Source organism: Sapajus apella, unplaced genomic scaffold (genome assembly GCF_009761245.1).
Source record: "Sapajus apella isolate SASKATOON/1434 unplaced genomic scaffold, GSC_monkey_1.0 scaffold107, whole genome shotgun sequence".
NCBI classification, from domain to species: Eukaryota; Metazoa; Chordata; class Mammalia; order Primates; family Cebidae; genus Sapajus; species Sapajus apella.
In genome coordinates this window covers 4,971,527-4,990,812 of record NW_022437047.1, presented here as the reverse complement: position 1 = coordinate 4,990,812, position 19,286 = coordinate 4,971,527, and the positions used below count along the sequence as shown (strand labels likewise).

Genomic DNA, 19,286 nt, shown 5'->3' with positions numbered 1-19,286 from the left:
CACTCTGTGTCCCTTGTCCTTACAGCTAGAAATAGAAAATTCCAATATGGCAGAACCACAAGATAGAAGCAGTAGGTCCTCACGTCACCCCAGAGAAGTGGTGCTGATCAGGAGGGCTACCCAACAAACGTTAAACTGTGATGTGATTGAGAAAACAATTTTAGTATATTCAGCCACCGAATTGGTTATCTGTCATAGCTGCTAGGGAGAGCTGCCATGACCAATAAAACTATTTGCTTTTAAAAGTAGCGACTATCTGCAAATTACAGAAGGACTGACTGTGTTTCAAAACAATTAATGCCAAGCTTTCTCAGTTTTTTGTCTCTACAATTACTTTTCCATTCTTTTATCAAAAACATATCACAATGATTGGAATGCAGTATTTATAGCAAGCAATGAAAGCAGGAAAAAGACCTTTTAACAAAATAAAAACAAAAATTGAACAGTCTGTATTGGTTGGCAGCTGACAGGGATTTCTGTCAATCAGCTATACTATCCCTTTCTCATTCAAGACTGTGGGAAAAATCTATATGCTTCACTAGAAAACCACATTTACCTATATATCTCTAACATAGCAGAAATAAAAATTGTGATGAGGGTGAAGATGATGGTGATGATTATTGATACCATTTATTGAGTGTTTACTTACTATGTAATAAGCACCCTGTGCATAAGTTATTACCTTAATATTTCAGATGTCCCTTGTGAAAACAAAATTAGTACCTCGATTTTCATTGATATAGAATCTCAGGCTTAAAAGTTATGAATCAAATACATGTAGGAAGTTTTGCTAATTTTAAGACTCATGTTCTTAACCACCAGTTTAAGAGAAAACAAATAGAGAATTTAAAATAAATTAGTCTCATTAAGGAAATTTGGTGCTTAATATAGTTCTATGCCCTATCCCTATTGCCCTCATATTGAAGTTCAAATGGCTTGTGATGGTTAAAAACCTTTCATGAGGGGCCAGGTGCAGTGGCCCATGCCTGTAATCCCAGCACTTTGGGAGGCCAATATGGGTGGATCATGAGGTCAGGCATTCAACTGAAACCAGCCTGGCCAACATAGTGAAACTCCGTCTCTACTAAAAATACAAAAAATTAACCAGGTATGGTGGCAGGTGCCTATAATCCCAGCTACTTGGGAGGCTGAGGCAGGAGAATTGCTGGAACCTAAGAGGTGGAGGCTGCAGTGAGCAGAAATTGCGCCAATGCACTCCAGCCCGGGGAATCGTGTGAGACTCCATCAAAAAAAAAAAAAAAAACAAAAAAAAACAAAACAAAAAAAAACGCCTTTCAAAAGCTGACGTGTCCTCACCTCTATGCCTTTTCCTCTCAATTTCTCTAGATATTACAGTTAAGGTTATTTTACACATACAAGTCTGAATGAGACAGAGAATACGGTGAAGAATTGGGATAGACTAACCTGTTTAAGCAAAACTGAGAAACGTGACTGGGATCCAGCAAATTTCTTAAAATTCAAGGGTTAGGATGCATTTTAAGGATGGGAGTGTTGGAAAGAAATACAAAAAAACTGTAATTTCCCTATTGCCAGCTTCTATTTGTTTTCTACCTCTTTGCTTCACTCTTAGCCTTACTTAGTATAATCCTCAATCACAGATCAGACCAGGGCCATGCATAGATTCCAAATTACTGCTGTCCCTTGTTTCAGCCTCTTCATAAAAGGTGGAATTAAAAGAAAACACAAATATGTCAATATATTGTTTTTCCAGATGGGGTCTCACTCTGTCACCCAGGTTGGAGTGCGGTGGTGCGATCTTGACCCACTGCAACCTCTGCCTCCCAGGCTCAAGTGATCCTTCCACTTCAGCCTCCCAAATAGCTGAAACCACAGTCACCCACCACAGTGCCCGGCTAATGTTTTGTAATTTGGGTAGATATGGGGTTTCACCATGTTACCCAGGCTGGTCTCGAACTCTTGAGCTCAGAGAATCCATCCACCTGGGACTCCCAAAGTGCTGGGATTACAGGTGTGAGCCACTGTGCCTGGCCAAATATGTCAATACATTTTAAAGTCCAGATAAAAATGATGATATATTGTTAATTTTAAAGCAGCAAAGTTAACAATAACAGCAATGAAAAGCAGATAATTTAAATAGGCTGAAGATGTAAGTAAGTGATTTATGGTTGAAGATGTAGGTAAGTGATTAAAGATTATATCCCTTCCTTCCCCAAGAGGCATTAAAATAACATACTTCCTTTTCCTAAGTCCAGGTTTCTTTTTAAATAGCAGGTAATTACAAAGATAATTAAAATTTTACAGACTATAGAATAGATGGACACTTTATCAATTCATTTTTAATGCAGGCATGAAATGAAAAAATCAATCCCAGTGAAGATAGTAAAAGAAAGAAAATTATAGAACAGGAATATTAGTATATTAGAAATAGATCTACGTCTACAAAGATCCAGTAATCTTCAATGATACTATCACACAGAACACAATAATGATTTCGTTAACATATCAGAGACCTATAAAACTCATGCTTCATTGAAAAACTAACAGAAAAAAGTCATATAATTATTTCAATACATAAAACATAGCTTAAATAAAGCAGTAATTTCTTATTTTAAATGAAATTAAAATAGAAAAGGAGGAAATACTCTTTAATATGAGACATTTCACAAAAAAACTTACAACTCTTAAAAAGCAAAATACTAAAGCCATTTCTGTTATGATATGGATAAGATGGAAGTGTCTATTAATACTATAATTATTTAAAATATGATTAAAGATTTTAATAAAGTCAGATAGAGTTTGAAAGAAAAATAAAACTATAATTTTACTGAATAGATGATAATAAATCTAGATAAAACAAGATGGCCAATTCAAAAAAGCAATAGAATTAATAAAGGAACTACTTAAGATCGTTGGATATATGATACTTATTCATTGTATAAGAAAAAGTGAAAAACATTCTGTTCTCAAAAGTGGCAATATGATAACATACATAGGAATTAATTTAATAAGAAAGTTATAAAATATATGAGAAAATAATTATTAAATTTTATTGAAAGAAATAAAATATAGCCTGAACTTAAGTTATGATATGTCTTATTCTTGGATACAATAAAAATTAATAAAAATGTCAGCCACCTGAAAATCAAATGAGTTCTTAATATAGAATTCCAAATAAAATACTACCCTTTTAAAAACTGGAAAAAATAAGTTGAAAGTTAATCTGTAACAATAAATAATGAAATATGATATATTAACCCATTTTTCTTTTTGATTATTCCTTAAAGCAAAAATGAGAATTAAAAAAGTACATATATATATCATCAAAAACACGAATATTTGAAGATAAAATCAATAGAAAAATGATGACAATGAAAAAACTGATGTCAACAAAACTTTGAAAGGAAGATGAAAGTGTTACAATTGACTTACCATATACGAATTAAATTCTTAATTTTTTTTTTTTTTTTTTTTTTTGAGACAGAGTTTTGCTCTTGTTACCCAGGCTGGAGTGCAATGGCGCGATCTCGGCTCACCGCAACCTCCGCCTCCTGGGTTCAGGCAATTCTCCTGCCTCAGCCTCCCGAGTAGCTGGGATTACAGGCGCGTGCCACCACGCCCAGCTAATGTTTTGTATTTTTAGTAGAGACGGGGTTTCACCATGTTGACCAGGGTGGTCTCGATCTCTTGACCTGGTGATCCACCCGCCTCAGCCTCCCAAAGTGCTGGGATTACAGGCTTGAGCCACCGCGCCCGGCCTAAATTCTTAATTTTAAGCAAAACAAAACTTCTAAATTTTTTATTTACAAGTGTTTTAAAACTTTATATTTAGGCCTCAAGAGACTTCTCATTAATAAAAAATTGAGTAAATTTGGATATATAAGTATTGCAAAGTATAGTGTCCCTTGAAAAGAATGAATTCTGTATTTGCTGTACTTGGATGATTTCCATTGATACTGTTCAGTGACAAGAGCGATATTTAAGGTAGCATACATAAAATGATTTTATATTTGTAAAAACAATGACTAAGGACCATTATGCATGCATGTGCATTTGCACTTTGCCATAAAAACATGGGGGAAGCTATATGCTGCTCAGATCTGCTGTAGGAAACATGCCAGTTGTCCTTCTGGGTCCAACCCTTGTTCATACTAAGACCATTCTTCACACAGGATACTAGCACCTGATGGCTGGACACAGCATGGCTCATAATATAGGCCCATTCCTTCAGGTTGTAGGTACTCAACTGGGTGAGTCTGATTCAATGAATCCCCTTTGGCTTAGCCAAACTTTTTCAGAAGTAGGCTGCAGTCTCAGACTTTATCTTCTCCTTCATGAATGTCAGGCCTGTTTAAAGGTTCCTCCCAACTTCTGCTTCCTTCCCTTTATCTTGTGTAGGTAATTCTCTAAATATATCTTTATTCACATATAATCCTGTCTTGGAATCTGTACCTTGAGGACCTGAACTCAACTGAAGTCTACACTCCAAGAAATTAACAGTGGTTACCATGTTCAGCTGGATGGTATTAGGAAGAAAGAGAAAAAGATATATATATAGATAGATAGATGAGAGGGGAAAACAAGTTGGGATGGACTAATAATACAACTTTGTGAAATTTTATACATGCATACAAAAATATGCATAACAGAAGTAATAGAGCACTTTCCTTTGTAAAAATTAACAAAAACATAGAAGACTATAAATCTGATAGGGAGAGAAGGGCCCAAGTATATGGGGTTAATCTCAGAAGCAGACTCCTTAGACAACACAAACCCGATAAAAGAAAATAACTAAAATATGAGAGTTTAAAAGAGTGTAAAAATAAATGTGCATCTCCATATTTATCTAACAGTTATTCTATGCCTTAAAGAAATGCCAGTTTGAGGTCACACCATCACATGTTCTCCTGAACCTAAAAGTTTTTTAAAAAGAGAAAAATTTGCTTAATGAATATTACAGCAGCAAAGGTATATTCTGACCAGACAAACCAGGCAACACAGAAAGGGCAAAGCTGGTCACAGAGAGCAGAAGGGCAGATGCCATTGGTCAGGCATTTACCAAGAGGGCTGCTGCCAATGCAGCTCACATGCCTGCTTCTCACACTATGCTCATACTTCCCAGCAGTCTCTGTAAGAGATAAAGTCCTAACCAGTAGCAACTAGATTCATGCCTCAACTTTACTGTTACATTCACCAGGCCAACCCAGAATTTAAGTAGCAACAGAGTACTCTGCCAAAAGCATCTTCCCCGTGTCTAAGATTCAAACTTAACTCCCTAGGAAGGAATGAGATTATATAGGAGAGGACAATAGAAAGGAAAGTGGAAGAGCCCTGCGGAATTTGAAAATTTTAAGATTGAGAATAGAAAAAATAGCCTTCAACTTAGATTGTGAAATAGCAGCCTGAGACATAAGAAGAATCCAGAAAAGGGAGATGTAACTAAAGACCAGAAAGTGTTTTAAATAGAAGACCATCATCAAACGTGTCAAATGAAGCTGTGAGGTTAGACGATGAAGACAAATACAGGGCAATTGGATTTGGTGACCTTGACAAGAGCAGTTTCATGCAGTGGTTTGGATGAAATCCAAGTTGCAATGGTTGAAGAATGAAGAGAAGAGGTTAGTGACAGAATATATAAATGACTTCTTAGAGACATATTGGTATAGGAAAAACAATAGATAAAAGAAATAGGGTGGTAGCTGGCAATAAATGAGAAGCAAATAGCTTTTTCTTTCTTCTTCAAAAATGAGAAATTCCAAACTAATAGATATGTGTGTTTCAACAGAAAGAAAGGATAATAAAATGGCCAAATCATTGAGAAAGTATGCATGAAAGGAATCAAACTATGAAGGCATTGACTATTGGTAGGAGGGAGGCCATTTAGTTAATTTTAACAAAAGAGCAAAATGAGAAAACAGATGTTGAAGAATGGATTTTGAGGTTAGTGGTTGAAAGGACAAGGAAGCTTCCATTTAGATCTCCCATTACCTCAGTGAAATACAAAGTCTTCCATTGTCTCGAGAAGAACCTAGGATAGTTAGTAGGTTTTAGGAAAAAAGAAGCTCTATGAATTAGTTTTTTTATAGTCTAAAAATGAGTTTTTTAGACAATTGTGGTAAGATTATTAGACACAGTTGACTCATTTTTGAATATAAAGTGAAGCCCATTTTCTGGCTTAAGAGGTTTTCTCCAGCATGTTCTGCTCTTTTCGGTGTGGCTACAGAGAAACTGGACAGGGGGTTCAGATAGCATTGAGAATTTGCCACCCTGGAACTAAAATAGAATGAGTAATCTGTGTTTGCAAAACTATGATTATAATTGCATACCAGAGAATAAGGATAATCTATAGAAAAAAACTAAGAAATGGTAGGAAGGATCTTTGTTCTAGTGAGAAACAGTAGCAGCAACAGATTAGAGAACTCACAATATCTCCTCTAAATATGACTGGCCATATGGCAATTGGTTTGACAGACCCCAAATATTCAGAATAACGCCATTTGTGTTTTTAGGGGACTGGAACATAGTGAGGCAGTGGAGAAAGGCAGAACATTTCAGAGGCTGGGTCACTGCTGGGAGGCAAACACAAAGTGCAACTGTAGGCAGCATGAAGACAGTGTGCGTAAGGAAAGAACCCAACTATCATACAAACCATCCTCATAACTGTCCTTTTCACATAAAAATCCACAAGTTATTCATGTCTTAACATCAATATGTAGAGGTCTCTAGCACTGCTTTTAATGGTTATATAAGATCCAATTAATATATGACATATTTAGTTTGATTTCATCTTGTTAAATTATGACTAGAATTGAGACACTTCCTTATGCATTCATATTAGAAGATAATCTCATCAAGTATTTCTGAGCATGCCTGAGCTCCCTTAGGGATCCTCAGATTATTCCATTTCATGACCATAACAGCCTTTGAAATAAAGGGATATGCATAAAATGTCACAGCCTTCAGGAAAGGCCATCTGCTCCAAGAGTGACACGGTGAGTGAGAACAGGCTCTTTACCCTTTTCTAGTTTGAGATTCTATCCCAGTTTAAACTATGAAGCCACTGCAAATGCTTCAGGGTAGCTCATTTGATTTTTTTAAAGTCTTATTTTATTTTTAATTGACAACTAATCATTGGATGTATTAGTGAGACACAGTGTGATGTTTTGATACAAGTATACGTTGTGTAATGATCACGTCACAGTAATTAGCTTATCCATTACCTCAAACATTGATAATTTCTTTGAGAATAGTCAAAATTATCTTTCCTATGTATTTTGAAACATAAATTACAGTATTGTCAATGATAGCCATCCTACTGTACAAAGGCTAGTTTTCATACCCAAGACAATTCCACTTAAAACATACTGTGAAATCAAGAAGGTCATCTGCATATTAATTTTAATCTACCTTCCTTTAAAAACTGAAGTCCATATTTTGGGAAGCATAGTATTTTGGTGCATCTGTTTGTTGTAAACCCAGTCTTACAGTACACCGTGTAATAATGTACTAACATATAACAGACAATCCTGGATCCTGAAGATTTTGAAATACAATCTGTGTTGCTATTTGAGGCAATTAATCTACAGGTTTGTTCTAAATTCAAATGTCATAACTGTCTTGTGAACTGTTGCTTTTTTAGAGACCTAATTACATCTTGCAGATAAACAGAATACGTAGGGCAAGTATACATGTACTTAATTATCATTAGATGAGAGGGAAGTGACTTATCTTATGTCAGAACTTGAGTAATTGTGGAAGAAACTTTTATTAGTTCAAGTATCTAACAAGAAACTTTATTTTAATTATTCCCACACCCTACCCATTCAGACTTCTGTGAGTCATTCTCTGAGATATTCCAAGCACCAGCTCCCGGCATATATAATAAATAAGCTTCCATGGATTCTTTCACATTCAGCTATCAAGGCACTTCTATTCCAAACATCTTAAAGACTGCATATATTTTTCTTGAGACCTCATCAAAAATACTTAAATAACAAGCAGCTTCAGAATTAGCATTGAAAAATTCTCTTCAGAAAACCCTTCTATGTATAAAAGAAGTTAGTAACTCAGGGGTACACAATAATCATAGATGCATTGTAGGCTTCAAAGAAAGATAGATATGATATAAAAGAGAATTTAGATCCATATATGTTTTGCAAAATATACCCATCTTAGAAAACATGAAGGGATGGTTGTGTGTAGGGGACAGTGTTCTCCTCCTCCCTGTTCTTTTGTCTTTAAGAAGAGAAAAAAGAAAAAAAAAATGCTGAAGCAATGTAGAAAGTAAAATAATTAAAAATATAAACTTCAAAGGAAGATCAGAGATTGAGATATGACTGTGGTGGACAATAACCTGCATACAATTTCATGTGCCTTCATTTTAGAATGGCTCCTGACTTGCTCTGTAGAATTGCAACATTTATGAAGCACTGCTATTTGTTGCAAAACTGTGCATTCTTCTCTTCCCATAAAGGTGTGTGTGTGTGTGCGTGTGTGTGTGTGTGTGTGCATCTATGATCACTTTTCTCTACTTGGAAACAGACAAGCAGATTCGCCACCCAGATCAGGTGGAGATACGCTGTCAACTACCTCCATTCACTTCAGTGATCACTCTATGGGAAGGATGGTACTGCTTCAAAGGACAGCAGGCCCAAGGCTAGAGTTTGGGCTTTGTCTCTTATGCGGTATATCTACTGTATGTTTTTGAACCAATCACTTAACTTCCCTAAGTCTCCTTTTCCTTTTTTGAACCAATAACTTAACTTCTCTAAGTCTCCTACATTTCCTGATAAAATGAGGATAAATGTAAAATTGATAACTCACATAAATCTTTTTGCTAATGGGAGACAAAAACTAAATCTGAAAATGCAAAACTTTGGTTAGTAATCTTGTACCATAATAAATGCAGCAGAAAGATTCAAGAAGATGGCCCTGATTTCTTTTGCAGTTTTATCTCATCTAGCTAAGGGAACTTTGGAGAGTTACTTAAATGCTTTGTGACTTACCTTTCTAATTTGTGAAAGGATACTTTGCAGACTTCTGGGAGCATTATGCTGAATAATACATATAAAGTACTCAAAAAAGGTATCAGTCAATACACATTAGTCAGCATTGTTTAAATAGAAAACATCATCCTCAAATACCAGACAATTTCAGCTTCCACAAGGCTAACAATTGCAATGTATTAAAATGCATCAAATAAGTAAGTGTAAATCCATGTGTTCATAGTGCCATGTTAAAAAATGGTCACCTTTCAAGGATGGTAGGAAAAAAAATCATTATCTTGAAAACTGGTAAATATCCATCTTTTATCCTGCCTTTCCTATATGAACTATGTTATTGGGTAACTAAATAGGAGATGGGGGCAAGTGATTCCTGCTGAATTATTTCAACTAATATGTAAAAGTAGATTTTGAATATCACCATTTTCAACCCTCAATTATTTAATGAATGTATGAATTTTGCACCCCTTGAAGGAAAGCACCTCTACCTACAGTCCTGCTAAAGCCATGACGGGTTAGCTGGATTCAGAGGCTGCAATCACAAATTCTAAGCTGTGAGAAACTACAGTTCAAATGGGCCCAGTCCTCAATAATAAATTGCTTTTAAAAATAAAAAAAAGAAGAGAATGGTGGATGAACCTGGAGACTAAAATCGACATAAAAGACATAACCAAATAGAAAAAAATAGCAGGATAAACTCTAGTGTCTATGGATGCATATTTGAATGACAAAAATATAGGAGTATTAAGAAAGCAAGTGCTATAAAAGTCAGCGTAGGTTGTGGGGGGAAGAGGGAGGTGGGTTTGAGATGAGGCACATGGGACAGGGATTCTGGGCTGGCTGGCAAAGTTATTCATTGACCAGTATGGTGGTTACAAAGCTATTTGACTTGACACAGTTCATGAAGCTAGGACTTGGTTTTATGTGGTCTCATGTATCTGGTTTAAAAACAAATAAACAAACAATATTTTAAAATAAAAATATAATCTTAGACCTTGGTACCTTTATCATCATCATCTAATCTGCTGTATAACCAACTCAGGGGAAAAAATCACAAAAGGGAATTTGCTTCCAACAAAAAGATCATATTACTAGAAGGGTAACTTAATCTCCTTTCATAGTACTACAGTCATAGTTGTCTTCTGAAAATATTTACAGACATTTTTCCTCCTCTACAAGAGAACGGCAGAAAGATTTTGCAAGCTACTTCTTATCCATAAATGTCAGGAGACTTTTTTTAACATACAAAGTGCATGTAACAAGCGTTAAAAATAGTACGTGAAAAAGCAGATTTATTCCCTTAGATTCTTGTTTCTATACCAAAAATGGCATTGTAAACCCTCCCTCTCTCTTTCTTTAGTAAGCATTCCATTTATCTCTATACACTAACTACTTCCTCAAATACTGTATTTTAATCTCATGGGAGTCATTGCTTGAAGTCAGCTCAATTTGTGATTTAAGCAATACATAATAGTATACTCTACTTTGTGTTGTCTAAGGCAAATATTATGTCATGGGATATTTAATCAATTTTTAATGAGAACAGGCTTTAGTATTTCCAATAGTTTGGAAATGCAAGCTTTAAATTTTGGAAGAGGGAAGGGTGTGAGAATCTGGTAGTGTGTCTCAAACTAGGATTGAAACCAAGTACCTGAATGGTAATATGCCCCAGAGATGAAGGTACATTTCTTCTGTATTTCTGCAACATATGGGTGAAGTAGTTGGGGGTAGGTACTGGATTTTCTGATATAGAATATTAGAATCCTAGAATGTTAGCCCTACAATACATCTTCAAGATGTGCTAGTTCAATGTCTAGCCAATGGAGGAAACACTTCATTATTTCCATAGGTTTTATCTGGGTCTAACTCCTAGCTGATGCTTTCAACTTTGGGTCTTGCACAATTCCATGTTTATTACACATACATTTCATAGGACAACCAAAGGAAGTATATATCATTACAGAAAAGGACCTAAAAACACAAAGGAATCTTGGAGTCAACCAAGTAAATTAGAGAGGTGCCGCTGGAATGTAAGCCCAAGCTAACCTTATGTCATAACTCATAGTCTTTTAATTCCCTTTTGCTGTTGTCTTGTTTCCCTAGCAAAGCCACTGGATTGAATGGAAAAGAACAGCCCTATTGGGAAATAGAAATACAACAGAACCAGTCAGTGGAGTGAAATGGCTGGGCAGAAGTAACACAAAACCGACAGTTACAGAACCCTCCAGCAGGGGTGGTACAGGACATTACAAACCCAACTGCCCTGGCTGAAATATCTTCTTACTGTCAGGTTGAAGCATTCTAGAAATTAGTCTTCACTGGAGGTAGACAATGGGTAAATTACAAAGAAAAAAATTTTAAATGTTAAATATTTACTAATGTTGAATATACCATTTCCCATCCAGCCTTTGAACAAAGATAAATGGAATATATTTAGAGATTTCTATGTGCCAAGCATTATGCTAGGAGTTCATATTATAAGTTGAACTAGAGGAAACTCACAGTCTACTCGAAGACTTCATCACAGATCATTTGCATTCTAGTTCATCTCTTGGGAAATTTCTTTAGATGAGGGAAAACATGTTTTTCTGTCTCCAGCAACACCCTCCTTATTTCCACCCACCCTCTTCTCTGGCCCATGTCTCTTCTAATCCATACTCTCTCAGTGTGTCCCACCAAGCTACCCAGAAAATAATGCAGAAAATGATAACTCATATTGGATCTTTCAATCAACACTGAGAAATTCACCTCATTGGAAACTGTCAAGTTTCCCAATTATTGGCACCCAAGCATCACCTTATTGATGACTGCTAACTCCATTGATGTCATAAATATGCCTGAGACAGAAAACTAGTCGTCCGACATTGATGAGAAAGTAGGGGAGCATGTGGATTCGCCTCCGGACACTGCATAATTCTGCAGAATTAAGGAATCTGTTTGTGTAATTTCTCCAGGGACATGCTCAATTATTCTGCATCAGCTTTGTAACAGATAGTGATAATAGCTATTTTAGAGTTTAATATAGCAGAATCCCAGGCAGAGGAACAGGTGCAAAGGGAATTGCATTAAGAATCTCTCTCTTTATAAGAAAATCAATCTGCTGGTGTTTACTGCATAAAACCAACTCTCCTGTCTTGCTTCTCACCCTCTGTATTTCCCACCTTCCCGTGCAGAGACAGGATTACTTGAACCCATTTGGTGTCTCACCCACTGTCTGCTAGAATCAGCTCCAACTTCAACTCTGTAAGTATGGGCAAAAAGAATTTAATGTATTGGCCTGGTGCGGTGGCTCACGCCTGTAATCTCAGAACTTTGGGAGACCGAGGCGGGTGGATCATGAGGTTAAGAGGTCAAGGCCATCCTGGTCAACATGGTGAAACCCCGTCTCTACTAAAAATACAAAAATTAGCCGGGTATTGTGGTGCATGCCTGTAGTCCCAGCTACTCAGGAGGCTGAGGCAGGAGAATCGCTTGATCCCGGGAGGCAGAGGTTGCGGTGAGCCGAGATAGCACCACTGCACTCCAGCCTGGGTAACAAGAGCAAAACTCCATCTCAAAAAAAAAAAAAAATTAATGTATTTTATGATGCACATTGAATTCAGTCACAAATTTCTTGTGGATAACCTGCTCTTAAACTCATTTTTTCCCTGGCTCTAATGAAAAATCAGAAACTATAAACATTTGTTATATGCTGAGCATTATCCTTTGTGTTTTACATATGTATATGACTTTGTCTAATCTTCAAATGAGTAAAGAGATGTTATGAGTCAGTTTTACAGATGAGGAGGTCAAGTGGCCTACTCAAGCCTACAACTTGTAAATGCTGGAGTGAAGGTATGAGCTCAGCACTGTCCAACTCCAAGGCCAGTGCCTGTTCCACTGTTCCATGTTGCTGACAGGTTCCCCAGTGTGAGGGCTTGTCTTACACTTCCCCAATGCCATCCAAGAGCTGCATATATAAAATTTAAATGTATTTATTTTAAGTGACCTAGAGCATAATTGTCTGCTGATTGCTCTCCCTGGTGCTGACCACACACCTTCTGCCTGGATTCCAGATCATTGCTTCTTAGATACTTCTTTTCTGCTTTCTGCCTGCCCTTTTGGGTTCCAGAATGCTTTTTTTTTTTTTAATTGCTGTCTCCTTCCTCATGCTTATCACCTGCCTGAACTGTACACTGTCTATGTCTTTGCCTCTTATGCATATCTACTTGCCTATTTCACTGGACTTCCTCCTGAGAGCATCTATTTGGTTCTGTCTTTCCAGGTCCTGCTTTGCCTGACTGGACAAGTTCTTGAATTTCCCAGGCTGGGTTTTGTATGCCTGTATGTGTGTATGGTGTATGTGCGTGTGTGTGTGTGTGTGTAAGAGAATATATTTGTGTATTTTGTTTGTCATATTATTGCTATTGTTAAAGCTATAGGTAACAAGCCCATGATTATTCAGACGATAAGTATCAATGACAGAGATCAGTCAATTGCTGTAATATATTTTGCAATTGAGCCAGAAGACAACACAGAAAGAAATAACCCTTGTCCAGGCCCTTCTGGCACAAGATTATTACCTTAATTAGTCAAGGAAGCTTCCCCTGTGGTAGCTAGAAATTTATAATAATCTTTTAATAGTCTCTTTAAGGTGTCCAACAATTGATATAATTTTCTCTGATGAAAGAAAAGTCAGAACGTGTTACTTGCTCAATTTTACTAGATACAAATATTTAACCTTGAATGTATAATTTAGAAAAATTTCATAACCAGTTATCTTACAGGGTGTGGTTTTATTATTATCTCCTATAATTCCCTCCATGATAAAAAAAAATATCTTGCATGAACCACTTTATTTTAGTCCTCCATGTTCTAGGTCATCTGCTGACCTTCTCTCCTGTACCATGCTATTCACATGACAGGCCAATTTGAAAATAATTCTATCTTTGAAGCTGAATTACTAAAAATTCACTCAAAGTGAAACCCCATTAGTTTCCTCTGCTTTAGCTCCTCTTGTTACTATTTTTACATATTTAAATATAGCTGGATATCCCAAGTGCCCTGGGAGTGTTTCATACAAAAATACTCACCCTGGCTCTTTATCTACCTGCCCTGACTGTTCAAAAATATCTATGTTGGAGCTCAAGAAAAACTGGGGTCTATTCTGGACTTGAATGTAAAAAAGCCAGCAAACCAGTGTTTTGGCTCCATTTGAACACTGGGTATGTACATACACACACACACACACACACACACACACACACACACATACATACATATATATGGAATATATATATATATTTGTATATTTGTATGTATGTATACTGGAATATATACATATATATTTGTACTCATATATACATATGTATGTATGTATATATGTATATGTGTATGTGTGCATATGGTGTGTGTATAAAATACCTAGAAGATTTTTTGTATCTGAAAATGATTGGACCATTTAAAATACACTTAAGTAGCAATATTTTATTTTAAAAAGAACAAAAATGGAAATATAAAACTCAATATGTAAATAGTGTATCATTATACATTTAATAAAACTTAGGTTTAATTGTTCCATATAATAATTGTATGAGTGAATAAAGAATGGCTCACATGGTGACATTTTTGAGTAATTTTTCTCTACAAATTTTATTATTACATAGAAGTCAGCTTCCCTTTGTATTTTCTTTTTCACTAAATCACAAAGCACCTGTTCTTAAACAAACAAAAAATGTGAAAATAGTTAATAGTAACACAATGTACAAAAGACGTTGCTTAATCTTTTTATATATTTTTGGAAAGTATTTTGCAGTGCCAATTCTATCATCATCATATTGTCTTCTTACCTCCTTCTTTATCTTCCTCCCTTTCTTCTTTTTTTCACCCTATTTTTCAAATACAGTAATTGATGGGCAATAGTTTTGTGTGTGATTTGTGTAATTCTTCAATCTTACTATAAGAGGTTTTATATTTCAAATCAAACTTTTCCTCCTACACACACAAAAAGAAAAGGAATACCAGTTCCCACAATCCCAGAGGAAAATCTCCTAGATGATTTAACTGTTTCTGTTTACATGGAACATTCTAGGTCACGGTTATACTTAGTTTTTTTATTTCTATACTGAGCCCTAGATATATGTGCAATGGGCTAGATTTCACATGGAAGTTCAATATCAGAATCTCTTAAGTAGTTGCTGTTATTTCCTAAATTCATTATTTCTGAAATACAGTCCTCAGTTGCTGCAGATACAGAGGCATCTCAAGATAATGCTGAAAATGGAAGCTTCTGGTTTCATGTTGAAGTTACAGAAACTTTGATTTTTACTGCATCATAGTATATATGCATGCCTTACTAAAAAAACAATATATTGTTTAGGAGCTATCAATAATAAGAGTTTATTGAGCTCAGATATTTGTGGGTAGTAAATTAGATGGTCTTGTCAACTACTAGGTGCATTAAGTATGCGTACAGATCAACCGTCATCTTATCTAGGAAGGCAATGGATTTGTGGAACAAACTATCCCTCCTCCATGTCTCTCATCCTCCTGCTGAAACAAACTGCTTAACTGAGCATTTCCTTTCAGGGTAAAGAAGAGGACAAGAGGAAACAAACCCAATCAGCAAGACTTCAAGCCTCTGATTGTGACACATATGTTAATATCCCATTGGCTATATCAAGTCGTGTGGTTGAGTTCAGAGTCTGATTAGGAGGATGTTATATAGTTGTATGGCAGGGAAAATGGATTGAGGACAGTGAAAGATTGGAATCAATTATGCAATGGCTCTACTGCATTACCATAGACTGAAACTTTAAGGAAAAACAAAAAACAAAAAAAACAACAAACCCAAGAGCCTGGAGATTACGGATTGACTCATCTATGAGGGAGAATGCATTCCTTTGTTCTAATTTACACCCTAATTAAAGACAATTCATTCCCAAATACAAAGCATCATTGTGCTATGTCAGTATAGCACCTTTAGAAGTGCAAATCACTTTTAACTCATCATCTCATATATTCTTTAAACCACCTAATGAAACAATAGGCCAGGAAGTTGTGCCCATTCTAGGGATAAAGCAACTGTGTCTTTGAATGCCTTAAATAGTCAGAAGAAAAAATAACTGACAAAAGCAAGGCAAAAACTCTCATTTTCAAATGGCTAAACTAGATCTCCTTCCATTGAAATTTATGGACTCCCTTGACAATTTCTCAGAAGTCTTTGCTTAGTTCTGATATCCTTAGCACTGCAAAAAGGCTCCAGAGAATCTTACTACTTGACTGAAACTTATCCCCCTAAGCCAGATTAAGTTACCATGATTTATTAGAAAGAACTCCAGGCTGCAGTAGGCACTGAATTCTGAGCCCTGACATGCAGGAGCTGAACAAGTCCTTGAACAACTCATTCAAACTCTGAGAGTCTCATCAAAAATACATATACAGCAGGGCGTGGTGGCTCACGCCTGTAATCCCAGCATTTTGGAAGGCTGAGATGGGTGGATCACCTGAGGTCAGGAGTTCAAGACCAGCCTGGCCATCATGGTGAAACCCCATCTTAAAAAAAAAAAATACATATACAAAAACTTACCTGTTGGAACTATTATAAATGTAAACAAGAATATAAATGAAAATGATCATCACAGTCTCTGGATGAACAGTGGAACCTGAGTTTTTTATCTTTTCTAACTCTTATGTAACAGATTCCATAAGCTTGCAAATTCAATGAAACAATTTAAATGAGTTCAAAAAGAAAAGTTTCTGATTTTAGTTTTCTTTAATAGGAGATGGATAAAGAGATTGGTGGATAAATAAATGGACAGATAGATAAATTAGTTGTAACAGCATTACTTATTTTTTTCATCTTGAAATAATTTCAAAATTGCAGAATATTCACAAAAAATAGTACAAAAATCTATTTTATTCCTGAAAGATTTGAGGTGTGTTAACATGATGTCTCATCACCCCTGAATATTTTAGTGCATTATTTATACAAAATGATAACAAAATTAAGGCATTAATGTTGCCATATTACTAGTAAGTAACCCATAGGCCACATTCCAGTTTTGCCAGTTATCCCAATAATCAGCTTTATAGAAAAAAAAAAAAAATCTAGGATGGGTGTGGTGGTTCATGCCTGTAATCCCAGCACTTTGGGAGGCTGAGGTAGGTGGATCACATGAGGTTAGGAGTTTGAGACCAGCCTGGCCAACATGGTGAAACCCCATCTCTACTAAAAGTACAATAATTAACCGGAGTAATGGCGTGTTCCTGTAATCCCAGCTACTTGGCAGGCTGAGGAAGGAGAATCGCTTGAGCCTGGAAGGCAGAGTATGCTGAGATCGTGCCATTGCACTCCAGCCTGGGAGACAGGAGTGGAACTCAATCTCAAAAAGAAAAAAAAAAAAAAAAAGAACTAAATGAAGATCATGCATTACAATTACATTTACCTGTCATGTCAATACTAGTCTCCTTCAAACTGGAAGTTTCCCAATCTTTCCTGACACTTATGACGATTGCCCACTAAATATATTATAGTATTTCGTCAATTCGGTTTTGTCTAATGAATTCTCAGGATTATATTCAGTTTTTACATCTTTGGCAAGATTGTCACAGAAGTAATGCTCTGTTTTTCTTGTTTTTCCTATCAGCTGTTGCAAGATTTTGATTTGTTCCATTACTTATGGTATTCATTTTGAACACTTGACTAAAGTCATAGTTGCCAAGATTTCTTACATTTATTCACTTCTTATTATTTGTGGTTGATAAATATTTTACAGGATATTACCTTGAAATGATGTAAATGTGTGATTCCTCACCATTTGATTTGTTCATTTATTAATTTCTATCAGTTTATATTCAAGATTTATCTTATTTCACTTACTGGGTGAAAATCTCAAAGTATTCTAGTGGGATGCTTGATAAATTGACTCTCCTTTCTATGTCACTATAATTCTATAATCATTTCTTTTCTTTTTGACAAAAGAAAATGTCTAGGTACATCTTGTATTTTTCCTACCCAAATCTAGTAATCAACTATTTCTCTAAAAAGTCTTGTTCCTTTTCAGGGACATGGATGAAGCTGGAAACCATCATCCTCAGCAAACTAACACAGGAAGAGAAAACCAAAACTGCATGTTCTCACTCATAAGTCGGAGTTGAAAAATGAGAACACATAGACACAGGGAGGGGAACATCACACACCAGAGCCTGTTGGAGCGTAAGGGGAAAGGCGAGGGAGAGCATTAGGACAAATACCTAATGCATGCAGGGCTTAAAACCTAAATAACAGGTTGATAGGTGCAGCAAAGCACCACGGCACATGTATACTTAGGCAACACACCTGTACATTCAGCAGATGTATCCCAGAACTTAAAGTAAAATAAAACTTAAAAAAAAAAAGTCTGGTTTTGTTTCATGTGGTACAGCATTTAGCAACCAAGAACTGGTTATTTAGAAGCCAAGTTTTTCTTATTGCTATTGGTGCACTGCAGTTCCCAGACCTTCTTTAGTGGACAGAGCTAGGCAATATTAGATGAGTATATACATTCACATACAGATATACATATACATATATGAGTGAGTATTTATATCTAAATTTATTTCTACTCATATTGACATTCATTCTCTTTTTTTCATAATGTATCTACCGATACGTATTTGTTTGCAAGGGCTATTCTAACAAAACACCAATGACTGAGTAGATAAAGAATAGAAATTTATTTGCTCATGTTTCTGAAGTCTGGAAGTCTGAGATCAAGTGTCAGCAGGGTTGATTTTCCTCAAAACTCTCTCCTTCGCTTACAGATGGCCTTTTTTCTGCACATGTGCACCCTCTAGCTCTCTTTGTGTATTCAAATTTCTTCTTATAAGGACACCAGTCATATTGGATTAGGACACAATTTAATGACCTCACTTAACCTTAAAACTTCTTTAAAGACCTTATCTCCAATTACGGTCACATCTTGAGTTACTGAGTGTTAGAACGTCAGCATATCTAACATATCTTTCAGTTTAATTGTGATTTTATACTGCTACCTCCAATCTCAAGCCAAAATCATAAGTCTTATTATAATGTTCTCTCCTACTGTGTGCTGGAAATCTTTTCTCCAATCGTGAGAAAACTGGCTCCCATTATACTCAATATATTTATATATTGGATTAATCCCTCCAGTATATCATCACTTTTCCATCTCATCTTTCTGGCAACTGACCACTCCCCTCTCAGCCCTTCCTGGATGGATGCCTCCTTATTCCACTTGGGCTCCAATACTCTAGGCTGCATGCTGTCTGCCTGCCATCCAACATTCACACACTCACACTCACATC

General features: G+C 36.0%; 1 protein-coding gene across 7 annotated transcripts in view; it reads right to left on the bottom strand.

Annotated features, from left to right (window-relative positions):
* NRG3 (neuregulin 3) overlaps positions 1-19,286 on the bottom strand; it is a 1,107,214-nt gene that overhangs the window by 425,559 nt on the left and 662,369 nt on the right. The window lies entirely within an intron of this gene.